Source organism: Plecotus auritus (genome assembly GCF_963455305.1).
Source record: "Plecotus auritus genome assembly, chromosome: 4".
In the NCBI taxonomy this organism is placed as follows: domain Eukaryota; kingdom Metazoa; phylum Chordata; class Mammalia; order Chiroptera; family Vespertilionidae; genus Plecotus; species Plecotus auritus.
Genome location: NC_137775.1, coordinates 37981410 through 38003114, shown reverse-complemented (window position 1 = coordinate 38003114; position 21705 = coordinate 37981410). Strand labels below are relative to the sequence as shown.

General features: G+C 42.9%; 1 protein-coding gene across 9 annotated transcripts in view; it reads right to left on the bottom strand.

Moving 5' to 3' along the window:
• FYN (FYN proto-oncogene, Src family tyrosine kinase) overlaps positions 1-21705 on the bottom strand; it is a 210837-nt gene that overhangs the window by 66042 nt on the left and 123090 nt on the right. For 3 of the 9 annotated variants that reach the window (XM_080665743.1, XM_080665745.1, XM_080665744.1), the window contains one exon: positions 13560-13668. The exons of 5 other annotated variants lie outside the window; for them this stretch is intronic. The gene's annotated coding sequence lies outside the window, so the exon portion shown is untranslated. Of the gene's footprint in view, positions 1-4307; positions 4537-13559; positions 13669-21705 lie in introns of those variants that run through there. One more of the 9 variants, XM_080665747.1, reaches the window with a different exon arrangement.

Sequence of the window (21705 nt, the reverse complement as noted above, 5' to 3'; positions counted from 1 at the left end):
AATATTATAAAAAACTACCACAACCTTGCCCTGGCTGGGTGGCTCAGTTGGTTGGAGTGTCGTCCCCTACAATAAAGGTTGTGGGTTCGATCCCCAGTAGGGGCGCTTGTGGGAGGCAACTGATTGATATTTCTCTCTCACATCGATGCTTTTCTCTCTCTCTAAAAATCAATAAAAACATATCCTTGGGTGAGGGTTAAAACAAACAAAAACAAAAACCTTAAAAATGGGTCTGCGCTTTGCCTGAGTCTGTGCTAAAGAGATACTTAAAAAAGACATATAAAGAGGTTCTATGAAGTGTTATTTACAATTTGAACTGTAATTAGAAAACTTGCTAATTGCTTAATAAAAAGGTAATGGCTAAGTAAATTAAACGTAAGGCATGCCTGTAATATAAAATTAAACAGAAACTAAAACCTATGTTTACAGAATATTGTTAGTAATATGAAAAAATGCTCATGTTACAGTAAGAAGGATCACATGATTGAGACTCTATGACTAGAAATTATTTGGGAAGAAAAGACACTGAGGTGCTTGCTGGTGGTATGCAGGCGATAAGACTATGGGTGACTGTTCTTCCTTCTTTCTGTTTCTTTCTCAGATTTTCTATACTGAGAACATATCATTTTTTAAAAAAATCCTTCCCTGAGGATATTTTTTCATTGATTTTTAGAGAGAATGGACGGGAGAGAGGGAGACAGAGGGAGGGAGGGAGAGGAAGAGAGAGAGAGAGAGGAGGAGAGGGAAAGATATATTGATGTGAGAGAGACACATCCATTGGGCTGGGGATTGAGCCTGCACTGAAGTACATGCCCTTGACCAGGAATCCAACCCATGACCCTTCTGTCCAATGCTCTAACCACTGAGAAAACCAGCTAACTCAAGAACATACCATTTTAATAAGAAGAATAAATCATCATTTTAAATAAGAAAGGTCCCTTTAGTCTTATCAGTTACTGATTTAATCTCTATATATAAAACCCTAAGCAACTGGTCGACCGGTGGACCGTTTGACCGGTCGCTATGATGTGCACTGACCACCAGGGGGCAGATGCTCAACGCAGAAGCTGCCCCCGGTGGTCAGTGCGTTCCCACAGTGGGAGCACCACTGCGGCAGCGCTAGCCTCTCCTGCCTCAGTTGCAGCACTCCTGAGCAGTGGTGGCAGGCACAGCGGGGCCCCCAGGATGAGCAGGAGCAGCACAGCACCCAGCAGGCTAGGGCTCCTCCCTGGCCTGCTGCTTCCTGCATTACTAATCCCTCAGGTGTCCTGGATTACAAGAGGGCGCAGGCCAGGCTGAGGGACCCCACTGGTGTACGAATCCGTGCACCGGGCCTCTATTTTGTATATAAATTGACAGCAACCATACATGGAAGAAGTATGCTTCATGAACTTAAATATTAAGAGAGAGAGAATGATTGATTCTAAAGCCTGTTAGGAGGTAATCTCTCCTTTTGGAAGGTGTGAATGGTGTCAGTACCAAAGGACAGAGAGGCTTCTGAGTGTGTTTTTATAACATCTGTGCTGGGTAGCGGGCAGTGAAGGAGCAGTGCTGGGGGTGAGGGATTGACACACACAAATGAACAGCCATAGGAATCTAATTAAGGTCAGATTAAGCAAAGCCAGAATATACAATCAACTCACAAGATCGTGTTGGTGGCAAGTGTCAGAATCTGAGATTACAGAACCAGGAGTGGGGTGGCTGGGTTGGTGGGCTTTTGAGAACATTGGGGGCCCAAACTCCTAGGTACCTGGGAAAAGCCAGTAAACTCAGAATAACAGTAGTACTCATTCAAGTCGCCCGTGGACCCCAATCAAGGAGCCCCGGCTACTTGCGGTATTTGCAGGACCTCTCGGTGAGTGAGTGCCTAATGACCACACATCGGCACGGCTCTAAGAAGGTGGGGAGGATGAAGCAAAGCACTGTTCCTCTTTGGGTGCCTATTAGTGGTGAAAACAAGGAGTCTTGCTTAGGGCACAAGGCAGAAAAATTCTGTATTTCCCCTCATCTTTCCTCTTGTTGCCTTCACCCTTTCTTGTTGGTATGATAGTCAGCCTAGCATTTTGATGTTTTGACTTTTTCCCCAGTCCCTAGATTTTGGGGCAATCCAAGCAGGGTACAGAATAATACCAACACTGGTTTACGCAACCTGAAATTTTTCAGAAACAAAAGATCCAACAAAGATGTTTCTTTCTTTAATGTTGGTATTCAGTCAAGCATCTTTCCTTGGCCCTGTTCTATAAAAACAACCAGAGGAAAACAAAAATAAAAACAAAAATGTGGGCTTTATTCATGAAGTAGCAAAGAGAAACAGGAAAGTCAGTGTCACATCTGGGCCACAGTGGCAGAGACCGGCTTTCTGGGCTGGACTGGCTGAGGGCCCAAGGGTCAGGGTGTCAGCTGGCGGAGCCACAAGAAAACACATTAGCACAAAGCAGCTGTTTGAATAGGCGTCATCAATGCCCCCTCCCCGCCAATGCTGAGGATGAAAGCCAAGGAGGTTCACTCTCCAATGCTCAACAAAACCCTCTCTGCCAATCTTTCCAGTCTCTATAGAGGTTCCTCGCCAGATGATTCTGTAAATGTGGCCTCCTCCTTTCAAAAAACAGTGAATTCTTTTTCTCTTTAATTCACTAGTTCCAGTCAAGAAGATTCATTCCTTTAAAGAAACAGAATGGACTTTGAATAAGAAAATGTTATTTTTCTTCTTTTCGCCCTCGAGCTCATGTGTGTGTTGTGACCTCCACCTCTCCCCTTTTCACTGATCAGTTACCTCGTTATGCAGTCAGAGCCCATCAGAATCTACTCCCCTGAGAATCTGGTTGTGAGGCTATTTGTACTGTGTTTTTGGAACTGAGGCTGGCATCTTTTCTTTGAAGAATGACATGAAGCCAGGTACCTGCTCCTCTGGATCTTTATGTTGGCACTTTCTCAAGTTGCAAGGAATCCAGCAACACCAGAAGCCATAATTTTTGTATCCCTGGCAAGTGGTTTAGAATTTCAAAGCATCTCAGGCAGCTGTTTAGGTGTGAATACTGATAAAGTAGGCTGTTGGAAAACATACCCCTCTCTAATTCCATGGTCTGTACTGGGACAAGGGATGGTGACGGTGACTATGACGATGGGAATAAGGGGAGCAGAAAGCTGGACTGAATCTAGCCACACTCTTCCTACCACTTCCTCGCCTAAAAGAAATGAGGACTGTCTCTGCTTGAATTTACTTTCCTTACCCCCGCTGAGGCCAAGTTGGTTGACTGGGTATACAATTTGTGGTAAATCAATTCAATAGTGACTTTCCCTTTGGAATATCAATGAGACAGAGTATGATTTCTTTTTAGAGTGTTGTATTGCAGAGTAACTGAACTTGAGGTTATCTCCTTAAAGATGACAGCACAGAAGTTTATCTTCCCCTTTGCTGAGGGTTTGCAGGATTCTGAACCTGGGCATACAGCCTTGCAAACTTGAGTCCCAAATCTACATCATTGAAAATAAGTGAGTAGTGGGAGGATGAAAGCAGGTGAAGGGTATGGCAGACTGCTCACTGCCTCATCAAATCCACCAGCTTCTTCTACAGTAACAGTTTCAACAAGGCCCATCTATGGCTATTCAGCTGAAGACTCCCCTTTTCAGACTCGCTTGTAGCTAGGTGTGACCATGCCACTTAATCCTGGCTAACTGGTAGTAAACAGATGTGATATATTCATCTGCTGCATCCTTCCAAAGGAGTGGGTTAAACTCCATTCTCCTTCCCCTTCCTTGTAGACAAAAATGGATGTGGTGCTGGTGAACTGGATTCAACCAGACCGAGGATGGCAACCTACAGGGGATGGCTAAACTGCAGGACAGAAAGAACCTGGGCCTTGGACGGCCTCACGAAACTGCTCGTTCACCCTAAAGCTTTGATCTCAGACCCTAACATCTATTTTGTGTGAACCACTGTGTTTTTGGGGGAGTGAGGTGGGGTCTTTTGATTATAACAGGTAGCCTGCACCCCAACATAATAAGGAAGTAAAGGAATTAAACTTAACACAGAGGTCAAAGAGTAGCTGAGTTTGTCACTTGTGTGTCTCCCCAACCTCCAACCCCCTCCCGCCTCTAGACCTAATATGATTGTCTGACCTCCTTTGATACTGACAGCCAACCTTGGGTTAAGGCAGGTTAGTAGGATAACAACAATAACGAATCGTAACAATTGCCACCATTTGTTGAGAACTTATTTTCCGCTTGGCACTTCACATATGGTATTTCATTTAATCCTCAGAGCATCCTTAAAAGTGTATTTCACAGTTAAGAGACCTTGGACTCACAGAATTTAAGTAACTTGCCCAGGGCTACCCAGTCACTGGGACCTGGATCCAAGTCCATGTCTAACACAATCACATCTTCTTCCGACTCCCGCATGATCCCTTTTGAGAAGCATGCTCTCTTCCGGCCACCATCTTTGCTCCTTTTGCAAAAGCCTCATCACAGCGAGGCTCCCGTTCTCTCCGGCTCTTCCCTGGGCTTGCTAAGTACAGCTGTTTCCCTCCTGAACGGCTGGAAATGAGGAAGTTAAAAAGAAAACACTAAGGACAAAGAAACTCCCCCCCAAAAAGTTCTCAAAAATCACCATAGTAACAAATCACCAGTTTTCAACTGTGATTTCCCCTGCATTTTTGTTTCTCTGCGCATATCCTTTTACTTACATTCAGCAAACATATTTTGATCCTCTCTATGTGACAGGCACTGTGCAAAGCGCTGTGGATATACAGTCAAGTAAATAAGGCCCCTGTCCTTGAGTTTATATGTACTTAGGAGGGAGAGAGACAAGTCAATCAGTGGACTTGGGGTGGGAAGAGAGCGCAGAGGAAGCCCAAATTCATCCAGGTCTGCAACTGTGAAGGTGACTGGACATTGGCCCAGGCAAGGAGGGGGTGAGACAGCACATCTGAGCGCACAGAGGTGCGGAATGGCACGGTCCCAGGTGGCTCATTTGATTTGTTCCCATGTTTACGGAGCACTGAAACATGTGCCAGGCATACTGCGAAGCTTTGGGCTTGCAGAGCGAAGGAGACAGGCTCCTGCTGAAAAGGAGCTTATAGCTTAATGGAATGGATATGTACAGCTGGGAAGGTGGTTGGAAATAAAGCCAGATCATGAACAACTACATGCACGTTCTAGTGAGCACTCACTATGGTGCCTGACGCTTTGCTATGTGCAATCAGCAAAATATCTCTTTCAACCCATCAGCGGCCTTGTGAACTAGGTATTACTACCATCGGCACTATTTTACAGGTGGGGAAGTAAGTGTAGGGAGGTTAAGTTACTTGCCTCAGGCTCACAGCTAGGTTGGCTGGATTTTAACCCAGACCTGGCTGAATCTAAGACATGCACACGTAACCACGTGCTCAAAGGCTAAAGCATTTGTACATTAGCCAGCTGACACTTACTCAGTATTATGTGGGAGCGAAACTGAGTCCTGACAGGCACAGACTGAAACCAGGAAAAGAGAAGCATGGGGAGCCAGACAGGGAGGCAGAGAATGGGAAGCGATTGCATGCACGTGGACAGAGGGGCATCTGAGGAAGATGTGATTTACTCAGCTGGACAAACAACTCTATCCATTCTAGCTACATGTCTATGCATAATTCATACCTCATAAATCATCCCCAGCCAAAGCAAAGCTGTAGCTTTTGTTGCCCGTGAGCATAAAGATCTGAAACCGTATTGCTGCAGAGGCGGCTTACTATGGGACTATGTAAATTGCATTTTCCGAGAGCTCTGTCGCAAAAAGAAGCCCAATATCTTTTGGGGCTGGGAGGAGAGGGAAATAAAGGCTTGTGTGCAGCTGTGTAGCTAGCTGTTGAAGCATGACCAGGATAGACAACAACAGACATAGATACTGCAACGCAGGACATTTGGGAAAAGACAACTGCTCTCTAAAAAGGGTATGTAACAACCAAGATCCAGTGATGGACGGATGTCCTCTGATGTCCATAAGAGCAGCCTGAAGGGGCTTGAGTTAGAGGTGCAGGTAAGTGGAAGGTAAACAGGGGCCCAACACCCTCCAATTGTGGGGCATTTACTCCATCAAGTCAAACAGGAATGTCATTTTCATGATTCAGAAGTGGCAGTTACCCCTGTTTTGCATAAAGAATGTAATATTAACAAATTCTTTGTGCTAATGTCAGAATGTGGCTTATGTTTTAGCCGCAACAGCTCTGTTCACATTTACAGGCTCCCCACAGTGAGAAGATGGAAACCCCTGCTCACCCACAGCACCAGCCATCCACCAGCAGCCCCGAGCAGCAGCACTCTGTCCCAGCACTGAGCAGAGCTGGCCTGTCCCCAGCGTTTATGCTGAGCTCCAGGTAACAGTGACCCGAATGCGGCTTCACACTCTGCCCCAGTTCTGGTTGAATACAGCCCGAGCTGACTCAGGGAGTAACAATGGCACACACTGGAATGAGCCCAGGCAACAGCTTGCCATAATTCTTCTTGACAAAGGCTGACCCGACATGCTGATTATCAGCCAAGTGAAAAAAATGGCCCTTTGTATAAGCAGCCTACACAGCCTTGGTTTCTACTAGGTTTCATTTTTAATCTGGATACACTTTCCCTGGATGCAGTCTTCTTTACACCCCCCTCTTCATTCCTAGCCATCTTGCTTCCCTTTTAAGATTTACATTTTCTATATACGTTCCACTGCTAAAATTAAACTGTTGCTAAAAAGTAGTGAACCTATTAATCTCTTATAGAACAAATTGATTATTTATACCAATTCTTGCCTTTTCAAACCTACGAAGCTGTTTACAAACTTTGTTTTTATTAACCATACCTTCACTGACTGTTTTAAACCTGTTTCTGCTTTAACACGCTTGCTGGTTAGTCTTCCATTCTTCTCATTATTTCTTTTGTGTCTCATACATTTGATTCTTCTTCAGCTTAAAAATGGCTTAAATTTCTCCTTTTTACTTTTGGCCCAGTTGCTCCATTGCAAAACAGACAAATTTTATCACTTTTTTTTTAGTACCAGAGCATTTTGCTTTCCCATTTAGGCCAGGTGACAATGTCAAACATTTTCAAACAAGACAAGACAAAACAGAACAAAACCTACTCCAAACCCAACCCTTGTTTCTATGTTGTGATTCCAACACAGACAAGTGATGCTATTGGAATTTTCAATCTGCTAACACCAAGTACAATAAGTCCTAACTTAACATCGTCGATAGGTTCTTGGAACTGTGGTGGAACTATGTATAACGAAACTAATTTACCACAGGCTAATTGATATAAGCAAGAATTAAGTTCCTATATCATCTCATCAATGTTATAACAAAAGGATGTTATTCAAGGACTTGCTGTAAAGGAGAGAATGTGGAACAAAATTCACATGTACTATTTGCTGGTGGATGTAAATTCGTACAACTAATCTGGAAAACCAATTTTACATTATTTAATAAAGATGAAGATGCATCTCTCCTACGAGTAGTAACTCTACTCCTAGGCACATACCCTAAAAAACATGCCTACATGAACCAGGGGATATGTGCACCCTGCAGGATTGGGGAGGTCCAGGAACCTGCATTGTAACAGCTCCATCGGCAATGTGGGGGGCTCACTCTGTTGCAAGGGTCTGGGATTGCAGGTTTACAATAACAACTCAAATCTGTCTGTGGCTGCAGCCAGAGGAAAGTTCCCTGAGGAGGAGCGCTGGGGAAAGGCACGTGGTTGTGTGACTATCCTCGGAGCTCTGATCCCTAGGCAAAGGCAGCTAGTTTGAGAATCTGGGAGAACTCACTGTGGTTTCCTCCTCTCCCTTCTGTACCCCTTGGCAACCCAGGCGAGGTTTGGCTCGTGTGCTCCTCACTAAAACCCTGCCCCCCTTCATCTTAGAGTCACAGCATCATCCTCATCCTCATCCTCATCTTCCTCTTCAACACAATCCCAGCCCAACAGGGCTGCTCTGAATGTGGTACTCTCTGCCAGAAACAGGAAACGTCTGGGCGAGGCTTCAGGGATGAGGCTGGGAGGTGAGCCCTGGTGAAGAGCCACCGTCTTTAGCGCACACACAGGCGGCGTGCCTTCTCTGTTCAGGCCTTTACATGCATCTCTGTGTGATTCTGGTTTAGCCCAACACAAGCACAGTGCCAGTGCAACCTGGCCTTTAATAAGTACTTTCAAAAGGCAGTGAACAGGGAGTGAGAAAGTGAGCCAACCTCTTTTAAAGAAGTGAAGGGAACGGAGTGCTCTGTCTGCTCTCGTTCAGGGAGGTTGTGTAAGGGTGACAGAAAGTAACTTTCACTTCCATTCATTTCTCCTCTTGACATCAAAAATGACTTCCGCTGTCCCCCTGCTCCCCCTAATCTCTAAGTGTACAAATGGGGAAATGGCACAGATTGGCTAGAAGTCCTCCCTCTACTTGTCCATTCTAATAATCTTCCTATTTTGAAACTAAAATATCCCCAGGGCAAAGTACAGGTTATCACGTAGCTAGTGTTCTTTTAGGTTTAAAAATATCTTCATGGTGTCAAAAGCTCTACTGATTCCACTGGGCACCTGAAATCTGCTCTATTATTTAGCACCAGTAACGTACTGAGGGTGGAGGCAATTTGTTTAGTTTAAATTATTAACTCATAATAATGGGAGGTTCTGGTAAGGTGCATATGTGTGGGAGACAATGCTATATTGGGAGGAAATCAAGATAATGGTATGATGTAAATACATATGGTGTTCATGGAGGCCACAGAGCCCATCTCCACATCCCAGGGCCCTGCCGGGTTCTCTCTCTCACGTGGGGCTGCTGTGGTCCCCACTGGGGCTGCTGTGGTGCCCACTGGGGCTGCCTGCCACCTGCCCAGCCACTGTCTCCAGAGGCCTCAGCCAGGCAGTTCATTATTTGGGCATGTGGGCAGAGACAGGAGCGATTTTCCTTTAATGGTTTCATTTTCATTCGTTCAGTTCCGAGATGGGTTTCCTTTCATTTCTCTCCTCTTCCCGTCCTCTCTCATAGCCTCAGGGTGTCAGAAAGGCAGAAAGCCATGATCCAGGGGAAGGGTTTACATTGTGTGTAAGTGACTAAACTTATTCTGGTTTCTTTCCTGTAAAATGTGCACTATAGCAATTTTTAAAAGAACAGCCATAATCTAATATTAATTACTAATAGGAAGTTACTGATACTCAACCATCTAAGGGGGTCACCCATTTCACATGGTTCAAATTAGTAGACAGCATCGACCATTATGAGCCACATAGTAGGTGCTCAATTAACCATAGGTTTAACAGGCATGTGTGTGTGAGGACAGGATGCATGCTGGAGCCTAGGGGTTCTCCTGAGGTCATGACTGGCCTTTCTATCCCAGGCACAGATGACATCCACGAACTTCCTGGCTGCCCAGGAGACAGCCAGCCTGCCATCACGGGCGCCCAGCCGCACCACCAAACTAATCACCTTGGGTTAAGGATAACACTTAACAAGTCTAACTGAGAAGACAGCGAAAAAAATTATTCTGATAAAGATTAAGAGAAAATAAAAAAGGAAATGAGGAGGGGAGATAGCTGAATTCTTGCCTAACCTTTATTTGGTTTTAACTCCAGAAAGAATCCACTACCTATAATTTTCAAAAGGAACCACAATAGCCATACCATATGCACATTTTAAAATGTATTAGTTGGAAGGTGGGGATGGAGGGTTGCTTAACTTTTAGAAAGAAAAGGAGGTTTTAGTATAACTCTTGGGTTAAAAAACTGAGTTTGAATCATAACATCCAAGGGTCAATTTCAGAGGTCACTAAAATGAAGGCATTCCAATCAGGCAGCATCTTTGCATATAATACGTCCGTTACACGTAAATAGTAATGCTCAAGTGCAGACTTTTCAGAAGCCCTACTCTGACGACTGAGAACACAAGGAACAGTGCCTGGATCTCAGAACAGAAGGGGTTATATTTAGCTCCACTACTTCCTCAAATGCATGAAGAGAGGGCTCTGAAAGGCTGGCATTTTCAGCAGAGTCCTCGTGGCCTGGTATGATGTGAGATCAGAAAGCTCAAAGGGAATAGGAACAGTCACATTCTGGTTCCACGGATCACTTCTGTGGCTCTATGAAGCATTGTCAGCCTCTCCCATTACACTGTTCCCAGAGGGCTGGAGTCCCGTCTGCAGGCCCTCTCCCACACACCCTGAGACCTTCACAGGCCAGAGGGGCTGCTGACCACATAGTAGGTGCTATGGTGCCAGGGGCCGCCGCCATCTCAAAGTCAGCTGAGCGTGGTCACCTGAGCCTTCTCCTCTTCCTGTGTCAAGGTAAGGGCAGAGTCCTCTGCCACACAGACTCACTCATCCTCTGACCAGAAGGAATGATCTGGAAGGATGTGGTTTTGAAAATTTGGGTTAACAGTTTTTGGACTTATGGCCTTTTCTGATGGTAATTGTTCCTGCTAACCAACTACCTACTGACCTATATACCCAACACTCATTTTGTTTGCTGCAAATAGGCTCACTGGATTCAATAATAAAAATGAGAAAATGATAGAGGAAAAAGACAGATTGCTTGGTAGTGTCTGGAGAACCTTTGGAGTGTCGATGGAGGCCCTGGCTGGTTCTGTGGTGTGATAGAGGTCTGCATATTCAAGGTCAACAGTACCATGCGCACACAGCCCCGTGGCTGAGAGATGGGAGGGTAGTGCCTCCTACAACACACAAAGGTTCTTTCTTTGTCTTCAATTATTGCTGACAGGAGCCTAAAATGCTCCTGACTTCTGGGAGGAGACCAAGTACTGGGAGTGGTAAGTCAGAGAAGGAACCCAAAATATAGAACTGGAAACTTATTTGGTCAATTGAAGAGTTTTCTCTTTGGATTCTAGCTAATTTCTCTTTTCCGTCAAACACCTTTTTAGTCCTCCAGTTTTCCTGAGAAGGTAGAGAACATTAAAGAGTCTGAGCAGAATGGAGAAAATAACTGGCCGCTGTTGGGACTGCAAAATTAGGCTGTTTGACACCCAATGGGCTTCTGTGAATCCCACAGAGGAGCCATGAAGACCTAGTTATAACCCCAGGTCAACCGAGCAGGATCAGGAAGCACATCAGACATGATGGCAGCCATTCATGAGGTCAGGGAAAAGTATGGTGCTTAAGATAGCTGTGTCCCACACACCTATAAATGATGAGCATGGATCTAAGACCCATTACCTGTTACATACCTGTGTTTTCTAATTACTTGAGAATGAAGATGATAATGGAAACATGAAAATATGTAGCTAACAATTAAATTAATGATGTAATTCTGTACATCATTAAGGATAAGTAAAATCTAGACTCAAAACCAGAGACAAATCATTACTTATCTTACGTTTTTCTAAGTAATAGTGCCAGGGCCAGCCCTAGGATGAAATGAGTGAGATACTTGCCCTGGGAGCAAAATATAATGTGATACCAAAAAGCTCAATAGGATGAAAAAGATAGCATGAAGGTATTATCTTGAGCACTGAGGTTTTTTTGGGTGTCCTTACATTAAGTACATAAGGAGAGTGCCTCAGTTGCCTCCTTCTGGTCCCAGGCTGGTAAAAGTCCATCAACTAAAGGTAGTAAATGATTGGAGGATGCCCAGTTATAGAATTGCAGAAGAAATCACTAAGATACTCAAGAAAGAGTCTTCAAATACATCCCACTGTTGGCCAAAGATGTGCGCAAATATTTAACAACACTCATTTCAGTGTTACTCGTAATAAAAAGTGGGAAACAATCTAGATATTTACCCACAGGGGATTAACAAAAGACAGTATCATACCAGACTCCTATGGAGATTAAAAATGATAATGTGGCAGAATAGCAATAATCCTGAAAGACGTTCATGATAAAGTCAAGGGAAATATGCAAGTTACAAAGGACTAGCTGGAAATATGACCCAATCTTTCTTGTTTTCATTCCTACCCTTCATACCCATCCCTCACATGGCAATCAGAGTGACCTTTTAAAAAGTTATTCCTAGTCTTAAAATACTTTCCTATTGTACTTAGAATAAATGTAAACTACACAGCATCCTTGCTCAGGCCCTGGCCATCTATCCCTCTGACCTTATCTTCTACAGCTCCCCGTCACGCCTCTTCCCCAGCCATACTGGCCGCAGTTAGGGCCTCTACACAAGCTTTTCCTTTCACCTGAAATGCTCTTCCCCCAAATACTCACATAGCTGGCTCCTTCCCAGGATTCAGGCCTCAGCTCAAATGTCACCTTCTCAGAAAGGTTTTTCCTGGCATAGACTCTCAGTTGGCCACTGCCCTGTCACTCTATCATATCATCCTGTTTCATTTCTTTCATAGCACTTTAACACTCTCCGAAATGATCTTACTTAATTACTTATTTTCTTGTTTACTATTTACCTCCTCCCATGCGAATGAAAACTCCATGGGGACAGAGGTTTCCATGATTGTTCACTGGGTACCCACAGTTGTCCCTGGCATAGAGCAGACTCTGATGGATAGATGCTGAATAACTGTATGGAGATATATATGTACATACTCACAGATTAATGTACACGTGTGCATTCATGTAAAAAGAGAAATAAATGAAATAGCACAACACAAAGGAATATCTCCGAATATTGAAATTATGTATGGTTCTAAGTTTCTTGATTTTGCTTATTTTCATTTTCTATAATAATGTACTACCTCTAAAATAATGAAAACAAAGTTGTTTTCCCTCTGTCTACTTTTCAGAGTATGGTCACTAAGGAATGTTGGCACAGCTTGATTGATACCAGAACCATGAGATGTCAGAAATGGAAAAGTCTTAGAGGGTGTTGGGTTCAATCCCACCTCTCATTTCATCGATGAGGAGGCCCAGGCCCAGCATGGAGAAATGATTGCTGGTTTAAACACTTGAAAGCTAGTCCAGTGTTCCTTTCACTACATCAGTGGTTCTCAAACTGCACACATGTGAGAGTCATCCAGAAGGCATGTGGATACACAGGCTGCTGGGCTTCACATCCAGAATCTCCGAGTCAGCAGGGCAGGGCAGGGTGTGAGAGCCTGCACCTCTGACAGGTTCCTGGACGATTCTGATGTTGCTGGTTTGGGGTCACACTTTTAAAACCACGAGGTTATGTCACATTGCCTCTCGTGGCTCCCTTAGAGAGGTCTTCCTCTTTTTGCAGGAATGGTAGGAATGAAAACAATACCTTCAACCGAAGGATTCATGGAAAACCCCACCTTTTAGGCCCCCTCGCAGAAGTTCCTCCCAGAAGGAAGGGGCACGGGGATAAATGATTTTGAGAGTCTTCTCTGCACCAGGCATCGTGCGAGGTGACCTATAGTTTGTTTAACCTGTTTTACTGGATAAAGCCTAAACTCGGAGAAAGGGATTTATCTAAGAGCAAACAGCTAGAAGGGATGGAATCAGATTTCAAGTCCATGTCTATTTGACTATAAAGTCATTCTCTAACCTTCATAACAAAACAAAATCTGGCATTCAGAGTGGCAAATCAACAAGTCCAACACAGAAACAAACACTCCCAAGAAATATTAATATGATGCCACATTCCCCAAGGTATGGGAGGTGTATACACCAATATTAACAACCAACCTTTTCTCTGGGTCTGATGCCAGGGTTTATTCATTTACATGATATTCAGCAATTTCCAACCTCAAAACCCCAGGGTATACAGATGATTTGCGTCAATACTGCAAGCCATCTGTGAAAAAAGTGGAAAAGAGAGAATTTATCACCGGACAGTCATGGCTCAGTGGTTGAGCATCAACCTATGAACCAGGAGGTCATGGTTCGGCACATGCCCAGGTTGTGGGCTCAATCCCCAGTAGGGGGTGTGCAGAAAGTAGTCAATCAATGATTCTCTCTCATCATTGTTGTTTTTATCTATCTCTCCCTCTCCCTTCCTCTCTGAAATCAATAAAAATATATTTAAAAATAAATAAAAAATGTTTTTTTAAAAAGAAAGAATTTATCAATCTCAACCTTCGACAAAGGGGAGAATCACATGTGTTCTGTGGAGGAAGAACCCAACAGACTTAGTAGCTGAACAGAATGGTCCCACTATTTGAGGAACTAAATTTAAATTCAAAGGCCAAAAGGCAAATGTAAATATCGGAATGTGTTATTTACCACTTTATGTCAAAAATAACCTAGAAACTACTTATTGCTTCTTTTCTATTTAATTGAGGAGGAAATTAACAGGGGACAAGGACGTCTTGGTGACAAGGTCACCACACCCACAAACATCCACATAATTAACGAGTTACAATTTGTAACTCGTGACCACATCATGGTCACATGCGATCCAAGTCTGGGAAAGCTCCGTAAATACTGAGGTTGAAAGGGGCTGGATGGCATCCTTTAACATCACAGTTTTCATCAGAATTCCAAATCAAGAGCAAGGTTAAAAATTAGTTATTTCCGGAACAACAACAAAAAATGTGGTTTTCTTTATCTGTCTCTCTTATTTCTTATTCAACGTCATGATTTCCCCCATGTTTTATTCCAGATCCCTGAAGCAGCTGCATAAAGAGGTTTTACACGAAAATAAAAGGAAATACTTTCTGTGTAATTCTGGCTATCAATCAAGGGTTCAACCAAGACAGCTCACATGATCAGTCCCTTCCCATGTCCTCTCCAAGGGCCCTTTAGTATCTCTCTCAGAAGCTCATGTTCTTACCGTAACCAGTGACATATCTACATTTTGGCTAGCAAAGCTTGCCAGTGGAGACTTCCAAAGAAAGATAAGCTGTCAAGAGGGAACAGGGCAAACTAGATATCATAAAAAGACACAAGATTCTCAGAGATGGGTACCCGAGAGCAGTTAGAATTTGATATCCAAGGCAACCTTGCTCTAAACACAATTAAGAGCATGTTTAAGGTTGGAAATGACTGTGGCCTTCTTTGTGCAGCACATCAGTAAGGTGGACCAAATTCACAGCCTCTCATTTGGGAATGTCTGAGAAGATCTGGCTCTTTTACCCCCAATTAAAATGCACAGGCTTTTATTTGTTATAGGAAAAAGAAGGTCTGAAAGATCTTGTGGAACGAATCCTGGGTCTCAAAGCCGAAGAGCTTCTGAGCTAGGCATCTAACGCGGGACAGGAGATTGGACCTTATAGTATTAAATGTAAGCAGTTCTTTTTGTTCCCGATGCTCGTCCTTTATGAAGAGTTGGAGAATAGCCATCTTGCCTTCCCCAGAGGAATGATGCAGCCGCAGCTGCAAATGCAGGTTCAGCAGCCGTTATCCTACTGTTACATGTTTGCTTTTAAATATTGCACTGGCCTAGCAGAATTGGCGCTCTCTCTCTCTCTCTCTCTCTCTCTCTCTCTCTCTCTCTCTCACACACACACACACACACACACACACACACACACACACACACGCACACATGGGCGACAAAGTTTGTATCTGCATCAGTGCCTACACCTGTGTCCTGGCAAGAATTTAAGAAAAGACATTCTCTAATTTCTGTCTGAATGGAAAGTTACCTATTCCATAGGTTCCTAATATATATTGGCAGTGTGTGGTGCTCCTGATTCTCACAGATTTCACAGTGCCTTCAGCCTGGGGTAGTTTATGCTGAAGACAAAAGAGTAGCTACTTGGCAGATAATGCTCTTCAGGCCTTAGGGAGGGCACTCAGCTGGAAAGATTTGTTTTCCTTGGAGATCGGAAGTGCTTTTCCAGCAATTATTTGATCTTTCCTGGGAACTCGTACTTTTGAACAATCTCCCAGGCTGGTGGGAACATGGGTTTCTATTCTGGTCTCGGCATTATCACTAACCAGACGTGTGACTTTGGGCAAATCATCTGGCCTTTATTTCACCTCCGTTTTCTTATTTGCCTGCAGGGACAATTATCCCTTCCCCGCTTAATTCATGGGATTCCTATGAAAATAAAACAAAGAGGTATACCTGAAGGTATTGAGGAAATGTAAAAAAGCTAACTTATTGTTAGGTGCTATTTGTATTATGCCTTTCACTTTTTTCCTGTCCTGGTGTACATTATTAGTGGTATGTTCTGGGTTTCTTTCTCAGAACTGGGTAGGAATTCTTTCATGCAGAAAAGGAGAGGTAGAGAGTGCAACCCAGGAAGAGAGCACTGTCAGGTTCTGGCTCCCACTTGGACAAAGAAAGCAAAGAAACAGGACCAGAACAGGCAACATTGTCCCAGAAAGTATGCTTTTGCTAGGCCCCCAGAACATTCTGGTTCTTATCTGTATCGTTTCAGAAGTACCACAAAGAAAGCTACTGCAGTGTTGAATGAATGAACAAATGAATGAATCCACCCACCCCTCCACTCACCCTTTATGGACCAATACTATGTATCCAGCAGTGTGCACAGAACACAAAGATGCAAAATGCCATCCCGGTAGCTGAAGAATGTACAGCCAACGGGAGAAGGCAGTCATGGAAAGGATTTGTTCTGTTCCATGTGGCTAGTGTGCTCTTCTGAATAAAGAGACGTGGGCCTCTGAGGAGCTCAGGCATGTGTGGGTCACTCCGACCTAGAGGAAGCTGGGACAGATTCTCAGGATGGGCATCCTAGCTGGGATCGTGGGGAGGGTGGTGAAGGAATGGGGTGGGCCAAGTGCTCCCCAAACTGAGGAACAACTCGGTGAGGCACAGATTCAGGAAGGAGCACTCCAGAATGCAGTCTGGGTTGGTGTGACAAATGCCAAAAGTGTGTAGGTGGACAGGCAGAAAGTTAGGCAGGGGCCTAAATGTGAAAGAGGAAGCAGGCCACCAAGGCCTCTGAGCAGTTACACAACAGATTTGTATTTCAGAAAGATTACTAAACAGCAGAAAGGATGGACTGGAATGAGAGGTCGAGGGGCTGAGTAACTGATTTAAAATGTAATGTTAACATTTACATTTCACAACACAGAACACAAAAAAATCCTGGTTCTTTTGTAATCTTTGCAAATTCCAAATTAACACAATCAACCATAGATTAGGGAGTGACTATATGCCTTCCAAAAAATATTCTTCAAGTTATAAATTTGTGTTGCACAACTTCAAGTTATAAATGTGTGTTGCACAAACATTGATTTCCCATATGATCTAGGACAATCTCTGAGGAAAGGAAGTAGTATTACTCCATCTTCTAAGAGTGGCTGGCCATTGGTAGACCGTGTCCAAAAGAAACAGGAAACTGCTGTCCTACTATGCACCTGGTGCAAAAAGGGCTGGTAGCCAGCTTTGAAAAAAATACCTCAGAAATAAAAATTTGCCGAAACCGGTTTGGCTCAGTGGATAGAGCGTCGGCCTGCGGACTGAAGGGTCCCGGGTTCGATTCCGGTCAAGGGCATGTACCTTGGTTGCGGGCACATCCCCAGTGGGGGGTGTGCAGGAGGCAGCTGATCGATGTTTCTCCCTCATCGATGTTTCTAGCTCTCTATCCCTCTCCCTTCCTCTCTGTAAAATATCAATAAAATATATTTAAAAAAAAAAAGAAATAAAAATTTTTTTCTAATAATTTGGGAAGGTTTAGTAAGTATTACGCATTTTTCAGTTCCTTCCCTCTTCCTTCGTAGTTTTTTTTCTTAAGCTTAGGTATAATTCCCATGCAGTTCAATGTGTAGATGTTAAGTTACAACTCAGTAAGTCCTGACAAATGTCTATACCTGTGTAAACTAAGAGAAAAATTTCATCGCCCTAGAAAGATCCATCAGGGCCCCTTTGCAGTCCATCCCATCCAGGGCGACCACAGTGGTGACTACGACCACCATAGATTAGTTGTCTGGTGCAGGACTTCCTATAAATGTAATCATATTCTTTGAGTCTACTTATTTTTCATTTATCCACGATAATGTACATTTCAATAGCTCATTATTGCTGAGTAGTTTTTATTGCTTTATTCATTATAGTAGTTTTATTGCCAAGCAGTATTCCATGGCATAAATATAACACTATTTGGTATGTTTTTAATGGCTCTTTTGCTAAAATATGCAACTGCTACCCCAGGCCAACAAAAAAGAAAAGGCGTGAGTGTGCAGGTCAGGTGAAGTGGCCGACTATTCTCCATGAGGCAGGCAGTGACTTTATACGTGGGCTTCATCTTCTGAACCTTCCCACAGCAACAGGGGCAAAACTTCAGGCAAACCAGGCAAACCAAGAGAGAGACCATCGTTAGTATTATCTTAGTGCTCATGTCTGGCTCACAGAAGCAGATGAAAAATGCTTCCCAAAAGAGAGATGCCAACTTACGGAGAATGCAGGTACTCAGGATGAATGGTTAGACAAGTAATTTAGATAGCTACAATATTCTCTGGAGAATTAAAATGTGCCCACAGGCCCAGGATTCGATGTTGTTTTCCCACCTAAATGTCAATGTTGTACTCTTACATGCAGACTGAGGGAGTTGAGAGAAAGAAAGTGATGCAAACATATTGTAAGAGCTCACCAGTTTTCAGTAGCAGAACTGTACCTATGTCACGAGTGCCAAGTCACTACTCGACATGCCTTCAGTTGTGTTCAACCAAAAAGTGATACCTGGAAGCTTCAGGGAGAGCCAAGGAACTCCAGCTTTTTAAAAGGGTTTATTGGGCAGCAGAGCCAAAAGGCAAGGGAAGAAGGGAGTTATCTTGAAAGTCTTATATTGAAAAAAATATTTCCCCTCACTCCATGGAGCTGTTTAAAGAAGCATCCCAAATGACACCCAAAACACTTCCTCTGCCTTCTCCAGTTCAGCTGTCACAGTTCACTATGAACATCATGTAAGATCGCACTCTGACGACTTGAAACACACTATCTGGGTCAGCTCCTCCCTCCGCCATTGTTACTATTGTTACGCTGCAGGAGCTAGTCATTTTGGCTCCGACATTCCTGTTATCATTGGAAGTGAGGTTGGTTCGAACAATCATGCTGAAGACACACTGCAATCAAAAAGCGCTCAGCTCTGGGTGGAGGCTGGTTGGGTTACAAGAATCACAAGGATAATGTCCTAAAAAAAAAACACTGGCCGGTTTCCTTTCCGTTTTTCAGAATAGATACACCTATTTGCTCTCTATTTTGCCCATCCCCCTTTTCTGAAGTAATTGCAAAGTAAATAATAAAAATAGTTATCATTTTTGTTGAGCACTAACTATGTGTCAGATACTATGTTTTATGCTTCATCCTCACAGATCTTTGGGGGTAGGCACTATTATTATTTCTATTTGAATGATAAGGAAAATAAAACACAGCCTCAGCTTTTAGTTATTCATTACAATTCCACGTGCTGCCTTTGGCTAGCTGGGTTGGAGGAGGGGGTTGGGAGATGAGAAAGATGATGCATGAACAGAAAGTGAAATATCCCCTTCTTTGACCTCCCTCCTCACATATTTTAACATTAAATTTTGTAATCAGATCAAAGTGAGAGATGAACTGTTGAAAGCTACAGCTAAAGCTGAACAATTATTTCTTAGAAGTTTGTTAATGAGACTGACTTAGGATACAGGCTTCGGAGTATATTCGTTCTGGTAGCAGTCACAGTATAGGACATATCATAAAGAAAAGCCATGTAGAACATATCCACAGGAAACAGCTGCAGCTGCTAAGGGAACTTTGACATTAAGGAAGTACAGAACTTCATGGAATTCGAGGAAGGCAGGAGTAATAGATCACACAGCAACACTACCATGGCAAGGGTTGGGCCACATTTTCAATAGGTACACTCATTTTACAGCAGTTCATGCTTGTTTACCTCTCTCTGGGTTTTCAGGAGACAAGCATGGCCTATCGAGAGCAAAAGTTAAAAGAAATGTGAACTAGACACAGAGACATTTACAATGTCAAGGGCGAGGGGCCTGTGGTTTGTGCAAACTTGGGCCTGTTCAGCTGTCCAGTATGCTATGTAGCACTAACCACACGAGATGTGACACAAGCGTAAAATACGTAACCGTACTTCAAAGACATAGAATGAAGAAAAGAATGTGAAATATCTCATTAATAACTTTTACGATATTGGCTGCATGTCGAAATGAGAATGTTTTGGATATATTGTTTTAAATAAAATATATTATTAAAATTACTTCCATCTGTTTCTTTTTAAAAAAAATGTGGTTATTGAGTGAATGTTAAAAAAGTAAAAAAACTGTGATGTCTGCAACTATGGTTTGTATTATATGTCTATGGACAGCACTGGCATAGGTATTTAATAACTGAAAAGATTAACCCAAGTTGAAGGTTTGGGGCATTTAATCAAAAGTGGTAAACTGTCTTGTGATATGTTCCCTAAGAGGTGAATAAAATGATTTAACAGGAAGCAGCCATGCCTACTGCTCTTCTGCGCTGACCCACTGGTGACCTCAGGTAAGCCACTCACTCTTCCTGCGCCGAGACTCCATATGAGTGATCCAGATAATCCTGACTATATCTTCTAGCACTAACATTTTGAGTCTGTGGCAAACTCCTAGGGGCTGGTAACTCATGGGTGAAGGTGAACGAAAAATCACCCTGTATTTGCTTGATATTTGCAGTCCCAAATGTTGCCTGCTGATCTCTCATACGTGAGGCACTTTTGATTAAGTCTTTCTGGAGAAACGGCTGAAATTTAACAGCAATCATAATCATGTTTATGATCTACAGATTGGGCTCCCTAAAGAAAGGATGACTCCATTTGCTCTGTGCACCCAAATAAGTAGGTTTTATATTGATAAGATTATACTTCTAACATGAAAAAACTTAAGATCTCCTAAAAAACCCACAAATACTTAATAAAAAGGTTCTAAACTATCCTTGAGGGAGGGGGTGGAAACAGAACTAGTTATTCTTTTAGTTCAGGTTCTACCGTTTCTATTTATTTTCAAAGCATCTAATTATCTGCTGGAAGTTATTTTGTATCTCCCAGGCAAACTTTATGATTCTAAAGGTTTTCCTTAAAGGGTAAAAAATGTCAATTGGTAGCTCATTTATAACTAATAGGGTAAAGTTTCAGTATAATAAAAGATAAATAGCATTCATGACCCCATAAATATCTAAAGTAAATGTATGCTCAAAATCTATGGGTGGAAACGAATGTGGAATTAAGAAAGTGTAGTGAATAATGCCTATACTATAGGATAATCTTGCTTGTTGTAAGACCACCAGAAATATTGCATGGTCTCCCCTGGAAAGAATCTCATATTTTATATCCCCATTTTTGTAGAATTTCCCTGTTATTTCTAACTTTAATCTGACATCTTTAACTTCTGACCATGTAGTGACAGTGTGTTCAACTGCTACTAATACACTTGTTCATTTTGAAGCCATCCTTGCTTTTAGTCCCAAGGCTCTGAATTCCTTCAATTGTGACTTTCTGTAACATGACTATGTCACTAATACTGATAAGCCTTGCCTGCACTAGAAATAACCCAAGAAATACTTGGTAAGAAAAGAAATGCTAGACATGCAGGCTCTTCCCTTCTCTTGCCTTCTTCTTCCCTCCTTTCTTTTCTTTCTTTTTTAGCCATCCTATCCATATCATGCCAATAGAGTTCAGGTCATTTTTGTTGTTGTACTAATATTGAAGATAAGTTGGAAATTATGACTGAAGTGCCAAAACAAATGGCTTGTGCTTCAGATATTCCATACTTTGGGGAAACTTTTTTTTTTTTTTTCTTCAAAGCAAGAAAGGTCCAGCTGGAGTGGCTCAGTTGGTTGAATGTCGTCCTGTGCACTGAAGGGTTGCCAGTTCAATTTCCGGTCAGGGCATGTACGAAAGGCAACTGATCTCTCTCTCTCTCTCTCTCTCTCTCTCTCTGTTCTCAGGTG